This window comes from Nannobrachium achirus (assembly GCF_963921795.1).
Source record: "Nannobrachium achirus genome assembly, chromosome: 11".
In the NCBI taxonomy this organism is placed as follows: domain Eukaryota; kingdom Metazoa; phylum Chordata; class Actinopteri; order Myctophiformes; family Myctophidae; genus Nannobrachium; species Nannobrachium achirus.
Window position 1 is genome coordinate 4,125,337 of NC_137820.1, and position 20,695 is coordinate 4,146,031.

At 44.3% G+C, this 20,695-nt stretch overlaps 1 protein-coding gene across 1 annotated transcript in view; it reads left to right on the plus strand.

Moving 5' to 3' along the window:
- Positions 1-1,457: 1,457 nt before the first annotated feature.
- Positions 1,458-20,695, plus strand: part of LOC308293660 (tumor protein p53-inducible protein 11-like) — a gene marked incomplete at its 3' end in the record, with an annotated part of 82,726 nt that continues 63,488 nt past the window's right edge. Inside the window, exon 1 of the mRNA XM_080736255.1 lies at positions 1,458-1,587. The remainder of the gene's footprint in view (positions 1,588-20,695) is intronic.

Genomic DNA, 20,695 nt, shown 5'->3' on the forward strand with positions numbered 1-20,695 from the left:
AAGAAAGAGAGGGAGAGAGACAGAGACACAGACAGACAGACGGACAGACGGACGGACGGACGGACGGATAAAACACAGTAGGCCTATGTAGATAGGCAGAACAACAAATAGCCTAGAAACGATAGAAGGGTCGGGGGAGGGGAAGGCTGGGTTAGGAGCGGAGAGAGGGCGAGATCATTTAGCGACCTACAACCGGGTTGCTCGCTCCTACTGGAGGCTGGAGCGTTGGCACCATGAGTCTGTCGGGGGGAGCGTGTCGCTGAGAGACTTGTTTTTTCATTGTCGAAATACCGTGCTGCCTTGTCGAACTGTTGTTGTGTCGGACAGTTGTCGTGTCGAAACATTGCCGTCCTTTATTTCGAAAAAGGGTGCCGTCGAAACAGCGGCGCCGAAATCTCGCGATCCCTAAGTCGAACTATCGGCGCGTCGAAATTGCGGGCCGTCGAACAAATGACACGTCGAAATAGCGACACGCTCCCCTTCCAAACATGGCAGCCATGTTTGTTTACATTTCAAGAAAACATAATGGCTGCTAGCTCATGAATGCCTGAACGGATTTCCATTCGGATTTTTTTGTTTGAAAGCTGTGAACAGTGTGCACACACGTGGTGCATGATCTAGGCATGGGCGTGCATGATCCGTGCACTATGAATTACATGGAAGTCTATGGAGAGGGAGGCGGTGTGGAACTTGGAAGCCATTTTGAAAAGACCCTGAATGAGTTAATTTAATAATGACATTTTAAAGTATTGCAATCCAAATAAAGTGATATTTGTGTTTAGTTACAATACATTTTGTTTTATTATGGTAATAACATTGAGAGCTTCTGCTCTGCTGGCCGCACTGCATGTAGCTGCCCTGAAAGCTTAGTGCAGTCTAAAGCTCGCCCACTCTATGTATCCGGTACTTTCCACACACATAGGCTACACACATGCATGCAAACTCCAATTCTGTATCCGCTTTAGACCCTTCCAATGAGCCAATGCTCAGATTATGCATGGGCCGGTCCGGAGGTGAGTTCACGGTGTGGTCAGGTGGACCGGAGGTGGAATTTTTGCGCGTGCACGAGGGCCTCTTTATTTCCCCTTGCCCAGGGGCCTCATGTCATATAAATCCGGGCCTGGGTAGAGGCAGTCTATTCCACACAGTACGGTAGAGGCAGTCTATTCCACACAGTACGGTAGAGGCAGTCTATTCCACACAGTACGGCAGAGGCAGTCTATTCCACACAGTACGGTAGAGGCAGTCTATTCCACACAGTACGGCAGAGGCAGTCTATTCCACACAGTACGGTAGAGGCAGTCTATTCCACACAGTACGGTAGAGGCAGTCTATTCCACACAGTACGGTAGAGGCAGTCTATTCCACACAGTACGGTAGAGGCAGTCAGTAGTCTGTGTCGGATTGTTTGCTTTCTCCAGAGCTCACTCATACGCGCACACACACACACACAGGCACACACGCGCACACACACAGAGAGCTTACGGCAGCTGGAGCGCGTCCATGTGAGCGTGCGTGCGGTCCATTCCATACTGCTCCTCCAGACAGCGCACACCGCGCGCCTCGATCTCTGCTTCGCTCCTTCCTGTAAGTCAAATGTATCCATTTAACCTCCTGTTTGGCATGGCGCGCAACATTTGCATGTAGCGCGGGGTTCTTCTGTGTACTGTATGTGTGTGTGCGGGTTTGTTGTCTGTCTGTCTGTCTGTAGCTGTGATGTTTTGCCGCGCTGCAGGTTGTTTGGCGTGTGGTTTGGCTTTAAGTGCGCGTTGTTGTTGTGTTGTGATTGTTGAGTTGTGTTGTGATTGTGTTGAGTTGTGTTGAGTTGTGATGTGATTGTTCAAACTTGTTAGAGGTGTTTTCATTCAACTGAACGGCTGATCTGATCTGACAGTGGTGGAAAAAGTACTCACATTTTGTACTCAAGTAAAAGTATCAAGACTGCAAATTAGAAATAGTACTCCCGTTACAAGTAAAAGTCTGGAATTCAAAATGTACTCGAGTAAAAGTATCGAAGTATTGGCATCAGGGTTGCCAACATTGGACTGTCAAAATCCAGGAGAGTTAAAGTACCAAAAATACAAGTACAAAATGTTTGAAAATAGCAGATCTACAAGCTCGCATCGCGATGCAATGCGTTGTGAGCTTGTAGATCTGCTATTTTTGGCTAAAGTTCTCAGAATATGGACACTAGGGTTCAAGTGGTTAATATAAAAAAATGGGAAAAAAAAACTCTTATCACTCAAAGATTTGGAGGACCCCCTGTAGTAACTCTGAGTACCCCCTAGGGGTCCCGGACCCCCTGTTGAAGACCCCTGGTTTAGGCTCTCAGTATCTCGACTCATCGTTGAAAGACAACAAGTGCCTTTTATTAGATGTGTTCTCCCTCCTCACTCACATCGTCTTCTTTTAACGGATCAAATGAACACAGTCATTCATGTTGCATTGATTCATGGTAATGTGAGTGACTGACCTCCCAGTAAACACTAGCCGTCATCTAGACCTAGCCATAAATTATAACTTCCAGCAGAGATCGCTAATATTCGGACGTTGTGTCTCTCCTGGAGTTATAAGGCAGAGTCAAATGGCTCTCGCTGGTTGAGCCTCAACGTCCATATTCGCCTCAAAACATGTATAAATCAAGAACTTGCTCACCTCATCGTCGAAACAGCTTTATATCTACCGATGAGCCCACTCGTTGGCATGTGTTAGTCCATATGTTTCTAATAAATTAATGTTTACTCAAACTTCTCCGAGACTCGCGTTTCCTCGTCGGAATCCTTCCGCCTTCAGAACGCTTCAGAACTACAGAACGTTGGAATACTTCCGCATATAAAAACGTCATGTCCTAGTATGAGCGAATCGCAACGGCGATCAACGTCACGTGATATGTTCGGCCATTTTTACCCAAGCAGTTCAAAAACAAGGAAAGCGATGAGACTCTGAGAAGTTTGAGTAAACATTAATTTATTAGAAACATATGGACTAACACATGCCAACGAGTGGGCTCATCGGTAGATATAAAGCTGTTTCGACGATGAGGTGAGCAAGTTCTTGATTTATACATGTTTTGAGGCGAATATGGACGTTGAGGCTCAACCAGCGAGAGCCATTTGACTCTGCCTTATAACTCCAGGAGAGACACAACGTCCGAATATTAGCGATCTCTGCTGGAAGTTATAATTTATGGCTAATCTAGACCTATGGTTTATGGTTAGCCCTCATTTGAACCGTCTATCGTCAGTCTGTCTATAGACCGATTGTAGCTGATTACATTTAATCCATTATTCCATACTTGTTGATTAAAAAAACAGCTTTAATATGCACACCTGGTTTTCAAATATTGGACTAAAGTAATTTTAAGAGCCAATTTCACTATATAGTCTAGTTTAGTTGTAGCCGTCATCTGAACGCTTCCATTTAAACGATATATCACCGTTTAGGACAAACGTGTGTTAGACCATCTTTTTTTAAATACATTTTTATCAAGTTGTTCATTATCGGATGCTAACAGTATAGTTTGAAATGATTAGATCTCCCGGTTCTACCTCGTAGTTGTAGTTTGGATCCACATGAGCAGTTTCCTGGCTAATTAACGTCTGTCAGACGTCTATTAGTCCTTTTAAAAGGGGTGTTAAATAACGCCGCACTAAATGCCTCGGCGCTCGACAGTCGCCTAAACTTAAAAAATAAACTCAGATAATGACCCACAAGAGCTCTCTGTTATAGCAGACTATTGAGTTACATAATTCATAGTCTGGTAGGATTCACCTTGAAACATGGGCTGCATATTGTTGTAGTGTTTTTGGTTGGTTTCTATTCTGAATGTTTTGAAGGTTTGCACAGGGCTCTACTTCCTGTATTGTCCAGGCTCAGATTCTGAGCCTGGGACAACTTCCTGGCCAGGTATATCATAGTTTTGGCCCAGAGGTTCTTCTCGCCCCCCTAGTGGCGAAAAAAAGAACCTCTGGGAACTCAGATTGCATAATTCATTCTGACACCAACAGACACAAACACACAAGACTGCATGTCTCCCCGGCCACATCCCCACCCCCACCATACGATAATGATTAAATAAAATCGTTTTATAGCTATCCATCAATATAAAGTTAGTTTGTGTTGTCAAAAAAATGCACCGACCTAAAACGAACAACGGGAGGCGATATGTCAACTACTAATGGCTGCTGGAACACATGTAAGTTACAAGCAGTTGCCGTGGTCTAGCGGTAGCGCACAGGTTTCATTGTCAGAAGTTCCCGAGTTCGAACCCCGTCGATTCCCTGTGTCAAATAATAACAGTGCAAGAATGCATTACAAATACGATCAGCTGCGGTGGTTCAGGTAGCATACGGCGCTCAGAACCAAGGAATAGTGATTTTAAACCCTGCTGGCTGCCATCATTTTCACTAATTTCGGCGGCCGCTAACGGCGAAATGGTATTAAATAAACAAGGGTTCCGTTCGGAACCTAACGGTTCAAATGACGGTGATACAATGTCTAGTCTATGTATAGCCGTTGAAAAAACTTTAAAATTTAAACTCGTCACAGACCGGATCTAGCTAGACGTCCGGTTACGGCGAAGACGTAATTTGAACGCGTTTTAACCCCCAAAATTGCTTAGTGGGCTGTTGTCAACCCCAGACAGTAACCTCTATGGATGTGTTTCTGGTTTCTGAAAGAAAAAAACCCATATATAGATCGTAGTATCTGAATGCAGTGGTTGTCAACCTGTGGGTCTCAACAGTAAACAAAACAACATAAAGTTTAAGTGTATAGAGGGTATCTGCACATTTCTAAAGTGACAATTTAAGGACTTTTTAATACCTCTAAAATGACAAATTAAACATTGGCCAAATTGTCAAATATTAGAGGCAGAAATTGTGAAGATAGCCGATTTGGTATTTTCACAATAGAACCGTGTTATACAAAATGTAATGACTCAACTCTTAGTGCTCATCAGGGTGGGGGGTCCCCGTCATATCACACTTTTGCCCTACTCATATCTCTGCCATCGTTGCCCCTGTCCATGCCAAACCGCCCCATGATTTCTCACGTCTCTCTTCTAGCGCCACCATGAGGTTGCTTAGACCAATTTGTGTATACATGTGACCTGACGGTCGCTTATCTCCCGATTAGGGAGTCTTACTGGTTATTTTGGGTGTCGCAGCCTGAAAAGGTTGAGAACCACTGTATTAATGTATATTATCGTTATGTATAATTGTATACTGTAGACTACGCACAGATGCAGCTTAAGGAAGTGGATACATCGTTGTTTTTGTCTGGTGGAAACCTTGTATGTCCAAAAACCATGAATGTTTTCCCCCCATAAAAATTGTGACTATAGAGGGTATGCGCGTGACATCACTGTTGCTGGAAGTTATTGGCAAAAATAAGACTCTGCTTTCATTTGAAGAACTTATGGCTAATTTTAATATTCCTAGAACACATCTGTTTAAAATTTACCAACTCAGGGACTTTATAAAGGTTAAACAAGCACGGAACACGCCTACTGAGTGGCAAAAAACTAATTTCTGCCTTTGGCAGCCCATACATCCAAACAGTAATGTCCTATCTGATTGTATTAAACAAAGTTAAACTCACCAACATTGCGGCTGTACTGAAAGCTTGAATTATCATGTTATGAGCTACTTTCTGTCAAGACATTCTGTGCAGGTTTTTATTTTTCTAAGTGTCAGAGTTTGGAAGCACTCGTTTTCAACAACACAAACATCCTCCTGCATTATGTGCAATTTAGAAACAGGTGGTATGCAGGGCCGTTGAGTGATTTGCAACTAGCACTTCCAAACTCCAATGCTCCAAGCTGCTCAATGTTTTGCCACTCAGTCTAGATTGGGGGGGGGGGGGCGGGTCCCAGTGGATACCCACTATAGCAGATCTACAAGCTCCGAATGCATGGCATTGCAACACGCTGTGATCCGATGGATCTTCTATTTTCCACGTTTGTTTTGTGTGCTGGGAAGTAAGGCATTAATTCTGAGGTGGGGGAAAACTTCTGAGGTAGGGGCAAAAGTCGAATGATGGATGGACATAAAAGCTTTCTACACATATATTACCAGTAAGGCGCCCTAAAGGGGGCGAGGTCGCGCAGGACGGAATTCATTTGCAAGTGTGATTTGAGTTGCGGTTGGTTGTTTAAGTTGGACAAAATGTGGACAAAATATTTTCCCCAATATGGATATGCCTGCCATCTGCCATCATAGATGCCTTATGTTATAGACCACATGAGACTCACACAATATGTCCATATATGGGCATTCCAAGCTATGGGCTTAATATTGGTGACCTCAGGGATCTCCATGTAAGGGCATACACGGGACAAGGACTGAATTCATTTGCAAGTGTGACTCGTGTCATGGCAGCCACACTGACACAATATGTACAGTATATATTTCCCATATATGGGCTTAATATTGATGACATCAGGGATCTCCATATATGGGCATAAGAGGCATTCTGTTAGTGTGGTTCCCCTAACAGGGCATCGTCTGGGAGCCATATGGTTCAACAATGTGATGTCGTGGGGCGGCATAGCTCAGGGGTTGCTCCCGGTGAGCAGGTTGGTGCCTTGCATGGTTTCCTCTGCCACCGGTGTATGAATGTGTGCGTGAATGGGTGAATGTAATGCACAATCTCTGTAAAGCGCCTTGGATAAAAGCGCTATATAAATGCACCATTTACCATTTACCATTTCACAACAATGTGATGTCACAACAGGTCAGCTATAGACATGGAGGCGTTACCCCGGCACCTGTCTGGGACAAACAGGATCTGTCGGCTCTCAGAGTAAACTTTCTCCCTGTGGTCTCAGTTCTGTGAGCAGCTTGAATCTCAACAGGGGAGTTAATTAATGTAATCCCTGCTCCCACCATGTGAGCATTATTACCACTTAAACTTTATTAAAACCTTTATATGGAAACACTGCTATTAATAACTTCTATAGGACACTATTAATAACCTCTATAGGACACCGTTGCCCAAGCACTGGGTCGGGACCCACTTGTGGGTCGCGGACCCATTGTTGTATGCGTCCCTTATTTGTTTGTTTGTTACATATTGTTTTTAATTATTTCATTTTTGAAAAACCATTGCCCCCAAAAATCTAAAATTTTCATGAATTAAAAACAAATGTAATGATTTCTTTTCTCTTCATAATTTCATGAAGAAATCAAAGAGAAATCAGAGACATTCCATGAATTAGAAAACAAACAAACTAGTGAAAATAGCCGATCTACAAGCTCACCACGCGACATGAAGCGATGCGTTGTGAGCTTGTAGATCTGCTGTTTTCACTATAGTTTGGGTCCCGGGCAAACGTCTAATTGCGACCGTCAGGTCGCAGTTACTATGAAAACCTCCACCGGCTGTCAGTCTGTCTGTCAGTCTGTCAGTCACACGTCACACTTTTCCCCTACTCATATCCCTGCCGCCGTTGCCCCGATCCATGCCAAACTTTGCACACACAACCACTTGGTTGCCAAACCACAACCTCCACCACTCATTTCTCACATGGCCCTCTTCTAGCGCCACAATGAGGCTGATTCTTGCGAAACCCATTTTTGGACACTGCTCCTAATGATGTTGCCCTAAAATCACACAAAGCGGTACACAGCATCTCTACAGTCATGTCATCAACATGGATCTGTCCCATTTCCCATATTCCCTCCTGATTGGCTACCTTTGACTTCTAAAGTTTGTGTATGCGACCTGACAGTCGCTTATCTCCCGATTAGGGAGTCTTACTGGTCTCTCCTTTGGGTCACTCACAAGTACAAAGTTTTCTAATCCCTGCGCGGCACCGAGTGCCGCGCTGCGAGCTTGTAGATCTGCTATTTTTGAAAAATCGTGAAAATTAGAATTTTGACCCGATTCTATAAGTGTCTTTTGAATCCTAAGATTTTTGGAAAAAAACTATGTTTCTATGTCAGCAATCTGGCCAGCCATCGTCAAAGAAAAGGTCCTTTTCACTTAACTGGAGCTCAGTTAGTCTGTTCTTGAGAGACTACTAATGTCAGAGGTTCTCAAACCTTTTCATGTGAAGGACCCCCAACATGATATTTATTTGGCCACGGACCCTTAACATTTGAGTTACAACCGTTCGCTTTGAAAATACATATATTCAAAGATTTGCACACATTTTCATGACTTTTTCAAAAATAGCAGATCTACAAGCCATACCTTTGGCTGCTTTGAAGGTCAGCATCAGTGTTTTGTATTCCATGCGGGCCGCAACCGGGAGCCAGTGGAGGCTGCGGAGAAGGGGAGAGACATGTGAGAACTTAGGCTGGTTGAAGACCAGTCGTGCCGCGGCATTTTGGATCAGTTGGAGAGGTTTGAGTGCACATGCCGGGAGACCAGTGAGGAGAGAGTTACAATAGTCGAGTTTTGATATGACAGATGTCTGAATGAGGAGCTGCGCTGCCTCCTGGGTGAGGAACGGTCTGATTTTACGGATGTTATAGAGTGTGAACCTACAGGACCGGGTGACTGATGCAATATGTGCCTTAAATGATAGCTGGGTGTCCAGGACCACACCAAGGTTTCTAGCAGTCGGAACTGAAGTCACCAATGCATTATCTATGGAAATAGTGAGATCTTGCATGGGGCAAGACTTAGCTGGGTAGAAGAGTAGCTCCGTCTTGTCCGGGTTCAGCTTGAGGTGGTGGGCTGACATCCACTGTGAGATGTCGGCCAGACATGCAGCAATGCGCTCTTCCACCTGGGTGGCAGAAGGGGGGAAGGACAAAAACAGTTGAGTGTCATCAGCGTAGCAGTGATATGATAGATTGTGAGCAGAGATTACAGCACCAAGGGATTTGGTGTACAGGGAGAACAGCAGAGGGCCAAGTATGGATCCCTGGGGGACTCCCGTTTGGAGGGTTCGGGGGGATGAAAGCAAACCTTTCCATGAGACCTGGTAGGTCCGGTCCGACAGGTAGGAGGAGAACCACTTTAGTGCCGTCCCGGTGATGCCTAGGTCAGCAAGGGTGTCCAGGAGCAGCTGGTGATTCACTGTGTCGAATGCCGCTGATAGATCCAGAAGAATCAGGACTGCAGAGTGGGATGCAGCCTGGGCAGCATGGAGTGCTTCTGTGACTGCTAGGAGTGCCGTTTCTGTGGAATGGGCCGGTTTAAAACCTGACTGGTTGGGGTCCAGCAGGTTGTTCTGTGAGAGATGGAGAGAAAGCTGGTTAGAGACCACACGTTCAAGGGTTTTTGAAAGAAATGAGAGGAGGTATACCGGTCTGTAGTTCTTGACGTCCGAGGCGTCAAGAGTTGGTTTCTTGAGGAGTGGTGATACTCTGGCTGTCTTGGCTGTCGTAGAAATGTGTCTGAAAGAAATGAACCACAATTCCAAATCTTACAATTTTAATACTTCCAAATAGTCATGTGATGGTTTGATTTTTTTTTATACCTAACCGGTAATATCGGATGTTGACCACTTGGGGGCGTAGATAGAAGCTTTTACCGAGTCTTCATAATCAACAGCCAGTCAGCCACCTGTTATTTTATATACATCAATAATATATGGATCTTCTAAGTGAGATCATGATGTCTCCTGTTTGTACTGTTACTGCTTCTATGGAATGGGGGAAATGCCCTGCTTGTGTTTGCTCTGCTCTACAAAGAACCAGTGGACTGGGTCAAAAACAGTGGATTAGGATTGCTTGTAGATCGGCTACTTTTGTTTTGAACGGTTGATCATAGAGGGACGTGCCGCCCCTCTATGGATGCGGGAGGGCAAGGCACAGGCGGCCGCGGTGGTCCGCTGCCCCGGCGGACCACCAAATGGACGGCGCCGCCACGAAAACACTATAATCAATCAAACAGTTAGGCAGCCTAGGCTACATACATACTGTCTCAGATAGCATACATGCTAGGCTAGCTTGCTTCCTCCGTGTTGTAGTTGAGCCAATAAAGGTTATTTGACCACGTTCACCACGACGTTAATCGTCGCTATTGTTGTAAAGACGCAATGAAGACCTGTGTGGCTTCTAACACGTTGTCCAATGTCCACCACATCTATAAACAATAGCGCGTGTATCCAGTTGTTTTTGAATGAAGAGGACAGAGGGAGAGGAGGCGGGTCGCTGTGTGAGCAGTGAGCATGTCATGTTTCTGCGCCATACACGTTCTGTGGGGGAACCCTTTTTCGTGTATCACCTAACACGCTGTGCCACTATGGTCAGAGAGCGGCCCGGTGCTACGCTAAAACTCAGGCACCCATTGAATTCTGTGACCATCCACGGACACACAATGGCGTTCAAAACACACTGTCGTTAGTTCTATCGTCTGTTTTAAGACTTTCTACGCGGATTTCATTTGTGTTAACATAGCGTTAAGTAGCATGCCTTCACCCATAAACAATGGTGGCGTCTGGACTTTTTAAAATATTTTTTTTTTTCGCGACGTGGTACATTATTTTAACGTGGACTCCAATGGAGGCGATGCGTCCGTGGGACCCAAGGACACTGACGTGAATGCGTCTTTAGGCAACGTGAATGCGTCAGAGACGCGTGACGCGCACGTAATGACGTCACTGATCTTTTGGACAGGCTCAGCAGCATGTTGCTGTGTCTGTAAATTGAGTGCCAAAGACTTACGACGTGAACGAGACCGTAAAAGGCCTTATTGGGGATGTTCCTGTTGGGCAGGTTGTTCTAACTGTACCTGTGCCGTGCTGCATCTTAAATGTGACTACTGTACATGTTGTTGTTGTTCATTGTGACTAATATTCAATCAAAAAGCACTATCATCAGTGTTGTTTACACACTGTGTTTTCTGTGAACATGTTGGGTTCATGTTAATGTTCAGACATTTAACTACTTTGTACTTGGTATGCCCCCCCACACACACACACACACACACATACACAGACACACACACCAAACCTCAGAGTCTGAGCCGAAGATTGCTGAGCTTGTAGATCAGCTATTTCCACTGAATGTTCACCTCAGACTAGGGACTCTAGGGTTCAAGTGGTTCATCTCTAACGAGGAGACACATCCCTAATTATGAATTATTAGTTTATTTTTATTAGCTACAAACCGACTGAGTCTGCTGCTCACGAAAACATAGAACAATTAACTATTTGTTTTCTCGTTATGTAAAATAACATCGCTGAAAGTTCTGGTTTTTCATAGCCACATAATGTACATAATACACATACATACATATAATTCCTCAATGCAGCATGAAAGCTCATCGGAAAGTCACCCGCATTTCACTTGTACCCGTCCATCTTGGGAGTTTCTAAATGCATCATCATTATTATAATATGCCAGATAATATGAGGCTTAACTGTGCTTTCTGTTAAGCTGTTGAATGAGTAGCCTAGGTGATTTACAACCTGCTGCTGCTGAATTGAAGAGAGTACATCAATGGCGGTCTGCTGTACAGTTATGCTATTATCCTATATTTTGGCTGTTATTTATACTAGTTTCCAACATCCCATTGTGCATTGCGCAGTGATCTACAAGCTCACAACGGTTGCATCTGCGACACGACTTGAGCTTGTATGTCTGCTGTTCTCTGGAAGTGTCCCACACATAATTCTACCGTACATTCTCGCGGAAACGGGTGGATAGGAGGGATTGGATGTCCCTGAGGAGTCTGTATGTCAGTCACCATCCATGTCCAGTTGTGCAATACCTGTGATGTCAGTCATCTCCAAATTTGGTCACTTGTTTCGTCATGTCAGACAGACATTATTTGGACATTGTTTCAGCATGTGGCTGTTACCATGGTACCATGGTGGTCACTGTTTAATATCAGTGATGTCAGCATGCGGACGGACGTCGGACAGACATTCCATAAATTATAGTTAGATACAGGGCAGGAAATTCATGTAAGGCCATGGCTGTCATTGCCCCTCAGTTTGGCCTTGTGCCCCTCAAAGTGGCTTTAATGCTGACTGGACCACTTTCTCCTCTGTCTCTTTCTGGTCAATATGTAGACCGTAGACACCAGTGTTTTATTGTTGAGATTCTGAAATCTTTACACCTCCGAGTCCCCATCTTTAAACCAATCCAGTGACTTTGATTGGTGCAGGCTGAGCATGGATCAGATTGTAAATACCATCATGTATATATTTCACTGCAGATTAGGTTATCATCCCTAACTCTTAAATTCAACTAATTCTTTCAATGGACTAAGATCTTGTTTTATTTGATGGCCTTCCTGCCCTGGCTTTCGGCCTTTGTGCCCACCAAAAATGTGGCCTTGCCCCTAAAATGATGATATTCCAGGCCTGGTTAGATGTACAGTATACATCAGGGTTCCCCAATTAGTTTTCCCCAAGGGCCGGATCATGTCTAGGGTACCAAGCCGAGGGCCACAACATTGCATCATGTCTAGGGTACCAAGCCGAGGGCCACAACATTGCAGGGGACGACAGTGGCGTTCCCGCTACTCCAGTGACAGTTCAGATATCGTTGTTGTCGGGTGAAAATCTTTTATGTCCAAAACTGTTCGTTTTGCATTTATCATTTTAAAAATAATTTAAACTAGTGAAAACAGCCGATCTACAAGCACACAACGCCTCGCACCGCGAGGTGCGAGGCGTTGTGTGCTTGAAGATCGGCTGTTTTCACTACTTTTGTGAGACGGCCTTGAATGATGAAGCTTTACTTTGTGAAAGAACGTACAAATTTGGAGATACAAGGTTTCCACCCGACAACGACGACATACTAGTGTTGTTGCTGCTCTTATACCACCATTATTACTGGGGTTGTGGGGGCCAGACAGTAGCCCCCTGTGGGCCGCAAATGGCCCGCGGGCCGCCTATTGGGGAACCCTGGTATACATACATACATTTGGTCTATTTGTGCTCAGAACAGGGCCTCCATGCTGCTGGGTTCAGATGGTTGAACAGGGCCTCCATGCTGCTGGGTTCAGATGGTTGAACAGGGCCTCCATGCTGCTGGGTTCAGATGGTTAAGTTTGAAGTGTAAACAGGAGGAGTGTTGGATGACTGCAAGTACTGTCAACAAAGGCTGACCACGTGTCAGGGAGGGGTCACCACTACTGTGCTTTAGCAGGGCTGGGACTTTAACTGATTAACTGTGATTAATTCATTATAGAACAATAATGCATACAAAAAGCTGGTTTTGACCAAAACCAGAGCTTAATGTTTTTCTTCCTCCCCTCAATTGCACAATATCATCAGCACCCTGTGTCACCAGAATAATGGGATATTATCCATTTTGTACACATTCAATGAGTTGTGCACATGCAGGTAAACAGGCTCCAATCAGTGTTGATTTTGACAGCAAAAGTTAGATTTAGTTTTAATCATAGTCTTTTGAATAAGATTTCATTCATAGGTGTTGACATTAAGGTCATGCCCACTTGCCGGAAAAATACATTGTCCCTATACCTAAAACTTGAATTACTTTTTTATATCTGTCAAACGGTGATGTCACAAGATGATGGGTCTCTGGATTTCCCTAGTCTGGGATCACTTCACTTTACGGGGTTTGATCCGGTCGGGAGCGGAAACCACTTTACGTCATGTTGTAGTCCTAGACGGACTACACTTTGGCCGGAACTATCAACCGGATTCAGTTTTAACCCAAAATATTCCCCTGCACCCAAGGACATACTTTTAGGGCCGACCTAATAAACACCTTGATAGGGCGTAGTTTTGCTTTCGAAAAATTCGTTTGGTATGTGCATCTTTTAATCCAACTCGTAGCGACTGGCAAGACTACGTAGGCTACTCCAGCATTTTAAAAGGGATTGGGGAAACAAACGGAGGGAACCAAATCAAAGCGACGCCGCTTCTTCTAGTGGTTTCCGCGCTTTAGGCGGAAACCAAACGGTCTGTTGTGAGCGAACACCAGGCTCTCTCCCGGGAGAAAGCCTGGTAGTCGAGGTTAGGATTTCCCACAGCTCTCCTAAGACACTTAACCTGACTGCGCCAGATAATGGCAGCAGTGCGTATGCCTGGCTGCATACCGCTCTGCTTACCATCATCTGGGACATCTCGGGCAGACCCGATGTAAGGGGCGGGCCATTTTTTCAAATTCTTTAGCAGGTGATTGGATGGGGCCGTCTCTCTATCACAGTCTGTGAGTGCCAACTCCAACCACTCATATTGGCCTGTCTGCGTAACGTTACACCCAGAATCCGTCTCCTGGGTTTCCACGTGGTCTGCAATCAGACTCTATTGGCTCAGAGCTGCTCAGAGCCCCCCGTAGCTGCCGCTGATTGGTCCGGCCCGGGGCTTTACGAGCGTTATCAACTCCCCCCGAGAGATCTCAGATGGTAAAGTAGGGCGGTAGCCTACACACTACTGCCACCATCTGGCGCAAGTCAGGTTATAAGACACTTGGACCGAGAAGAAAAACAATTATTGAGCTATTTTATTTTGAACATTAGTGAGGACAACAATGGCAACCCATGTTTCGTCTCAATAGTGGAGGAGCAACGAAAAAGGTTTGCTGGATAAGATAGTGGGATATTGTGTATTTAATAAGTATATGCTAAAGCGTTTGGTTATTGGCTTATAATTGTGTGATTTATGCATTTTTATAAGCCAGAGACCTATTGTATTATTATTTATCTGTGACTTGGATCGGTGACGTCATGTCCGATATCCGATATCCCAATATGACTTAGTTAAAGCCTCTATCAGAGTCCAAGGTGAAGAGCTATTCACCGCAAATTTTATGTGTCAAGCTATCCACCTAAAGTGAGAAAATAAGTGGAGGCCATCATAGTCAGTCACGGTGAAGTCCTAACACTTGTGACTGACTGGTCTAGATCAACCAATCAGTGAACGGGGTGAAGAGCCTATCTGTCTTAAAGTAAAAACAGAGATATGTGTCGGGACTCGCGGTGGAAAGCTCTTCACCGCGAGTAATGACGTAATGTTGTAGTTTTATGACTTGAAAAGACTACACCGCGGTGGATAGCTTTTCACCGCGGTGCCGACTATGATAGGGGCTTTAGTCATATCAGGAACCGATACTGATAAGATGGTGCATCCCTCGTTGAAAAGTGGTGAAGTCGTCCTTTAAGTGCTGTTATGACTAATTGTGTCCACTGCTCTCCTGTGGATCCATGGGAAAACACAGGTTATGTTTTACGAGGTAAAGTAACAGTCTTGAACATAGCAGGTTTCCTCCAGACACTGGGGTTATGTAATCATGCCACGGTGGCTCTGTGACGCTCTGTGTCGATTGGTTGCTGTGGCACCAGTGACACGGTGGCACTATGTGCTGATTGGTTGCTGTGGCACCAGTGACACGGTGGCACTATGTGCTGATTGGTTGCTGTGGCACCAGTGACACGGTGGCACTATGTGCTGATTGGTTGCTGTGGCACCAGTGACACGGTGGCACTATGTGCTGATTGGTTGCTGTGGCACCAGTGACACAGTGGCTCTCAGGTGATTGGTTGCTGTGGCACCAGTGACACGGTGACGCTCTGCGCTGATTGGTTGCTGTGGCACCAGCACCTTAACCATTCCTTTTAAATTCATTCTCTGCCAGGATTCAGAGTTTTTTTTCCTTTTTTTCACCTACCTTTGAAATATCACTCAATATTCAGTACTTATAGTTACTTTACACCAGTGGTTCTCAACCTGTGGGTCAGCACCCCCAGGGGGGGTCCCCAAATTATGTTGGGGGGGTCCCCAGATGATTAACTTAATGTGCAACATTGTTTTCTCTCTGAACAGTAAACAAACCATCATAAAGTTTAAGTGTATAGAGGGCATCTGCACATTTCTAAAGCGACAATTTAAGGACTTTTTAATACCTCTAAAATGACAAATTAAACATTGGCCAAATTGTCAAAAAGTATCGCAGGCCATTTTGGGTCGGTGTGACCAACCCGTTTAGCTGTGCTGCTCATTCCACGAATGCCCAATGCTTACAAGCTGTACCTCGTTGTAAAGCTGACAAATCAACGATAAAAATGATATTAAACACAATACTAATTGGTTTTATTAAAGGGGAGAAATAATGGACCGGAGTTAAGTTTGCAAACTTTGTGTGGGTATTTTAGTTGTTATGCCTGTGAGGTAAGAAACCAGAGGGGGTCCTTTCTCACACAGTCTTTAAGTTGTCTCTCCCAGACGGAGACAACGGATGCATTTCAACTATAATGAGGTCTTTCTCAGTGCTGTCACAGTGACGCCCGCCTGCAGTCACTAATGCATTCCCACAGATACAGTATACTGTAGTGTAGATATATAAAGCTAGATGCCTCTGGGACTGAGTTACTAGGGTCCAAGGTGGAGGGGCCTTAATTATTTCATACTTTAGCCATTGAAAAATACCAGATCTAGAAGCTCACAGCACAGCACTCGGTGCCAGGCTGCGAGCTTGTAGATCTGCTGTTTTTGAAAATGTGTGCAAATCTTTGCATATATGTGTTTTTTTTAAGCTAACATTTGTAACTAAAATTTTGCTTCTGGGGGGGGGGGGGGTTGTCCCTGGAACGAAATATTTTGAGACGGGGGTCTGTGGCCAAATACATACAAATTTGGGGGTCCTTCGTATGGAAAGGTTTGAGCACCACTGACATATAGGTAAAAAAAAAAAACTTGGAGGGATTTAAAATATTCAAAGACTTGTTCAAAGACTTGTTCACAATACAAAAATAAAAAAAGGCAGATCTACATGCTCACAGAGCAGCACTCTGTGCCGCGCTGTGAGCTTGTATATCTGCTATGTTTCAATAGTTAAACTTAAAGCACAATATAATGCGAGATAATGCGTTCACAGTCTAAGTGGGTTAAACCCCCTCCCCCTATGAAGAGCATTCATGGGGGGCCCGCAGTGAATCCTTGTACCCAGGGCCCAGGGTTTGGTGTGACGCCCCTGCCTGTCCATCAGCAGACATGAGGATGAGAATGGACTGAGGAAGCAGCAGAGATGAGAGTCAGAGATAGTGGATCCATTCTCTATTCTTTCATTATCTCTCTGTATCTTTCTTTCATAGACAGCAGATTAATTATGTGTTCTATGAAAGAGCTCAGACAGACAGAGGATTCATTCTGTGTCATTTCATAGATGCTGGATTCACTCTGCATTCCTGCATAATCTCACTGTGTTCTTTCCTAGACAGTGGATTAATTATGCATTCTTGTATTGTTTCATGCTGTCGATGGTGGATTTAGTTTAGCATTATTTCATAGACCTGGCCCCAAAGTTGTGAAATAAACTCCCTGTCGCACTTAGAACAACGGACTCACTCGCTAGCTTTCGCCGTGGACTGAAGACTCACCTGTTCAGACTCCACCTAAACCCATAGCACTACTGAAACACTCATTGACCATACATGAAGCTAGTTAGCATCTTTTTTTAGGTTTCTTAGAACTTTTATTTCCTTGACTGATTATATTGTTTCCTAGATAGATATTCATTTGCATTTGTTATATTGTTGTTGATGTACTGTCACTTTGGATTAAAAGCATCTGCTAAATACCTAAACTGTAAACTGTAGATATTACATTTCTTAGACACTTATTGCCACCGAAGGTCGCAGTTTAGTATGTGAAACGGCACATGTTGACTCCGTCTGGACGTGTACACTGTTGTACGGTCTATGGGTTTGCTGCTCTGACATCACTGTGTAGCTGGTTCTACAGACAGGGATCTCCATGTATGGACATAAAAGGGATTGTATATGATGTCAGATGTGATAGACATTATAGGATTTTCACATAACATGGATCTCCATATACCGTATGGGTACCAGGGGTCTCCATATATGGGTGCGACCTCTGAGGCGTCTTACTATACTCTGACTCGAATACATTTCCAAGACACATATTTGTACCACTCAAAACAAGGATTTATAATAGAGAAATGTCAACCTTCTGAAGTCAGAGTTGCTTGAAGTCCAGTGGGAAGTTTCCAAAGTCAGTGATGATGTTTGGTGTTATGGCATCTGAAATGCTTTTTACACAATATTCTATTTTTCTGAGATTGATCTGTACAGTTAGAGCACACACACACACACACACACACACACGCACACACACACACACACACACACACACACACACACACACACACACACACACACACACACACACACACACACACACACACACACACACACACACTGAAGAGATGTGTTGTGTGCGTAGAGCTGCCGTGGCGTCAATCTTTCCAGGCGTCTGGGCTCATTTGCATACATCTGCATAAAATATGTTCCTCTCTCCTCGCTGAGATCATCTGTCTCGTTATGTAACCGCTGGCTAACGACGCGACGCCTTGTAGATCTGCCCTTTATGTGGAGGAGGGGGAGGGGTTTCCTTTTGATGTCTGAAGACTTTTCACAAAGACTAAAACTAAGAACGTTTCCTCTTATGATTTCAGTTCAGAGTTAGTTAGGAAACAAACAGTAGCCTACACTTTCACGAGTTATTATTGTCTGCCGAACAAGCCAATACAAGCTTCACAACCGCGTTGTGAGCTTGTAGATCTGCTATTTTCACTGGTTTGGGTCCTGGACAAATGTCTAATTTCTGTTTTAAAAATGAAAACCAGCACATCTTGTCCACGTATCTCTGTCTGTAGGTCACACCTGCCACTATGGTTCCCCTGACACATCACTGTGACATCACAGGGGACATCACCTATGTAAAAGTCCATATATGGGTATTCCCCAGAATCCCTTTTATGCCCATAATGAAGATCCCCGATGTCATCGATATACTGTACATCACTGGCCAAGACAAGGTTCAGATAGGGATCTCCATGTATGGGTATAACAGGGATTGTTGTGATGTCATGGGAACCACTCTAACAGAATCCCTTTTATGCCCATATATGGAGGTCCCTGATGTCATCAGTATTAACAGGACTTCATATGGGAATGCCCATATATGGAGGAAGACAGCCCATATCTGCGTGGCTGGATCAGACAGGGATCTCCATGTATGGGCATAAAAGGGATGTACCATATTACAGTACCGTATTTTCCGGACTATAAGGCGCACTTAAAAGCCTTTAATTTCTCAAAAAACTACAGTGCGCCTTATAGTCCAGTGCGCCTTATATATGGATCATTCATTGACATTGACATTCCCTTTAGCACAGCTCCATCTGTTTGATGCATAATGCAACGGTAGCGTCTATTATGTGCGCCTTATAGTCAGGTGCGCCTTGTATATGAAAACAGTTTGAAAATAGACCATTCATTGACAGTGCGCCTTATAGTCAGGTGCGAAATAGTCCAGAAAATACTGTACATGGATCTCCATATACGGATACCAGGGGTCTCCATATATGGGTAACTTGTCCGATATACATCACTGGCCAGATGGACTCACACGTCGCCCTGAGGCGTCATTCTAGTACCTCTATGGTCCCATCATGGTCCTGGGCCACAGTTTGTGAAGGAGTGGCATCATAGAGCAGTTTGCCTGGGACCCTAATCTAGTGAAAACAGCAGATCACACACTTTTACTCTGGCTTCGTGCCGCGTTGTGAGCTTGTAGTCGGCTATTTTTACGACTCCTTAATTTATTTCTTTTTTTAATTCATGGGATTTCTTTCTTTCTTCTTTCTTTGTTTGTTTTTAAAATGAATAAAAGCATTTTAATAATATTTACAAATAAAAAAAAAAAAACTTGAGTCGTGACCCCACAAATGTGTTGCGACCAGGCCTGGAATTTCTTCATTTTAGGGGCAAGGCCACTTGGCCTTTAGTGTCAATTTCTTTAGGGCACAAATGCCAGGGCAGGAAGGCCATCAAATAAAACAAGATCTTAGTCCTTTTAAAGAATTAATTGAATTTAAGGGTTAAGGATGATTTAATATCTAGACTATCTGTAGTGAAATAAATAATATTTACAATCTGATCCATGCTAATTGCTAAGCCAATCAAAGTCAGTGGATTGGTTTAGAGATGGGAACTTGAGGGAGTTATGAATTCAGAATTTCAACAAAAGACACTGGTGTCTACATGACCAGACAGTGTAGAAAGTGGTACAGTCAGCTGGGGCATTAAGGCCATTGTGGCCTCAGGGCATGCATTGGTTTGAGGGGCACAAGGCCAAACTGAGGGGCAACAGCGGCCATGGCCTTCATGGCCTCCCTGAAATTCCTGCCCTGGTTGCGACCCACTGTTTGGGGACCAGTGTTATAGACCAGGGGTCTTCAATGTTTTCAGGCCAAGGACCCCTTAGTTGAGAGAGAGATGAAGCAGGGACCCCACAACCTGTTCATAGATTGCATATAGTTTCATCGGCACAATCATCAGTGTACTTTGGATTCATGTCAATTTGTGTCTTCAGATGTTTAACCACTTGAACCGTCAATACTTAATAAACTTGACCTTTCACTCTGTACTTAGTCTGCTCTTTTTCCCCTCTACACCAAACCTCTTTGCCGAAAATAGCCGATTTACAAGCTCACAACTGAGCTTGTAGATCGGCTATTTTTTGGCTACAGTTCTCAGAATAAGGTCACTAGAGTTCAAGTGGTTAATATAAAAAGGATTGGAAGATTTGGAAGACCCCGTGTAGTAACTGAGGACCCCCTAGGGGGCTTTTAGGCACTTGGCACTGGATTGAAAAAAATTGGTTACAAAATCGTGGGATGAAAATGATAAAAGAACAGAGCGTTGCTGCCGTGTAGTTATGATTGCCGCCACGTGGAAAGGGTTCGTGTCTGATCAAATTAGAAATTAATATGGAAAAATATACTGAATC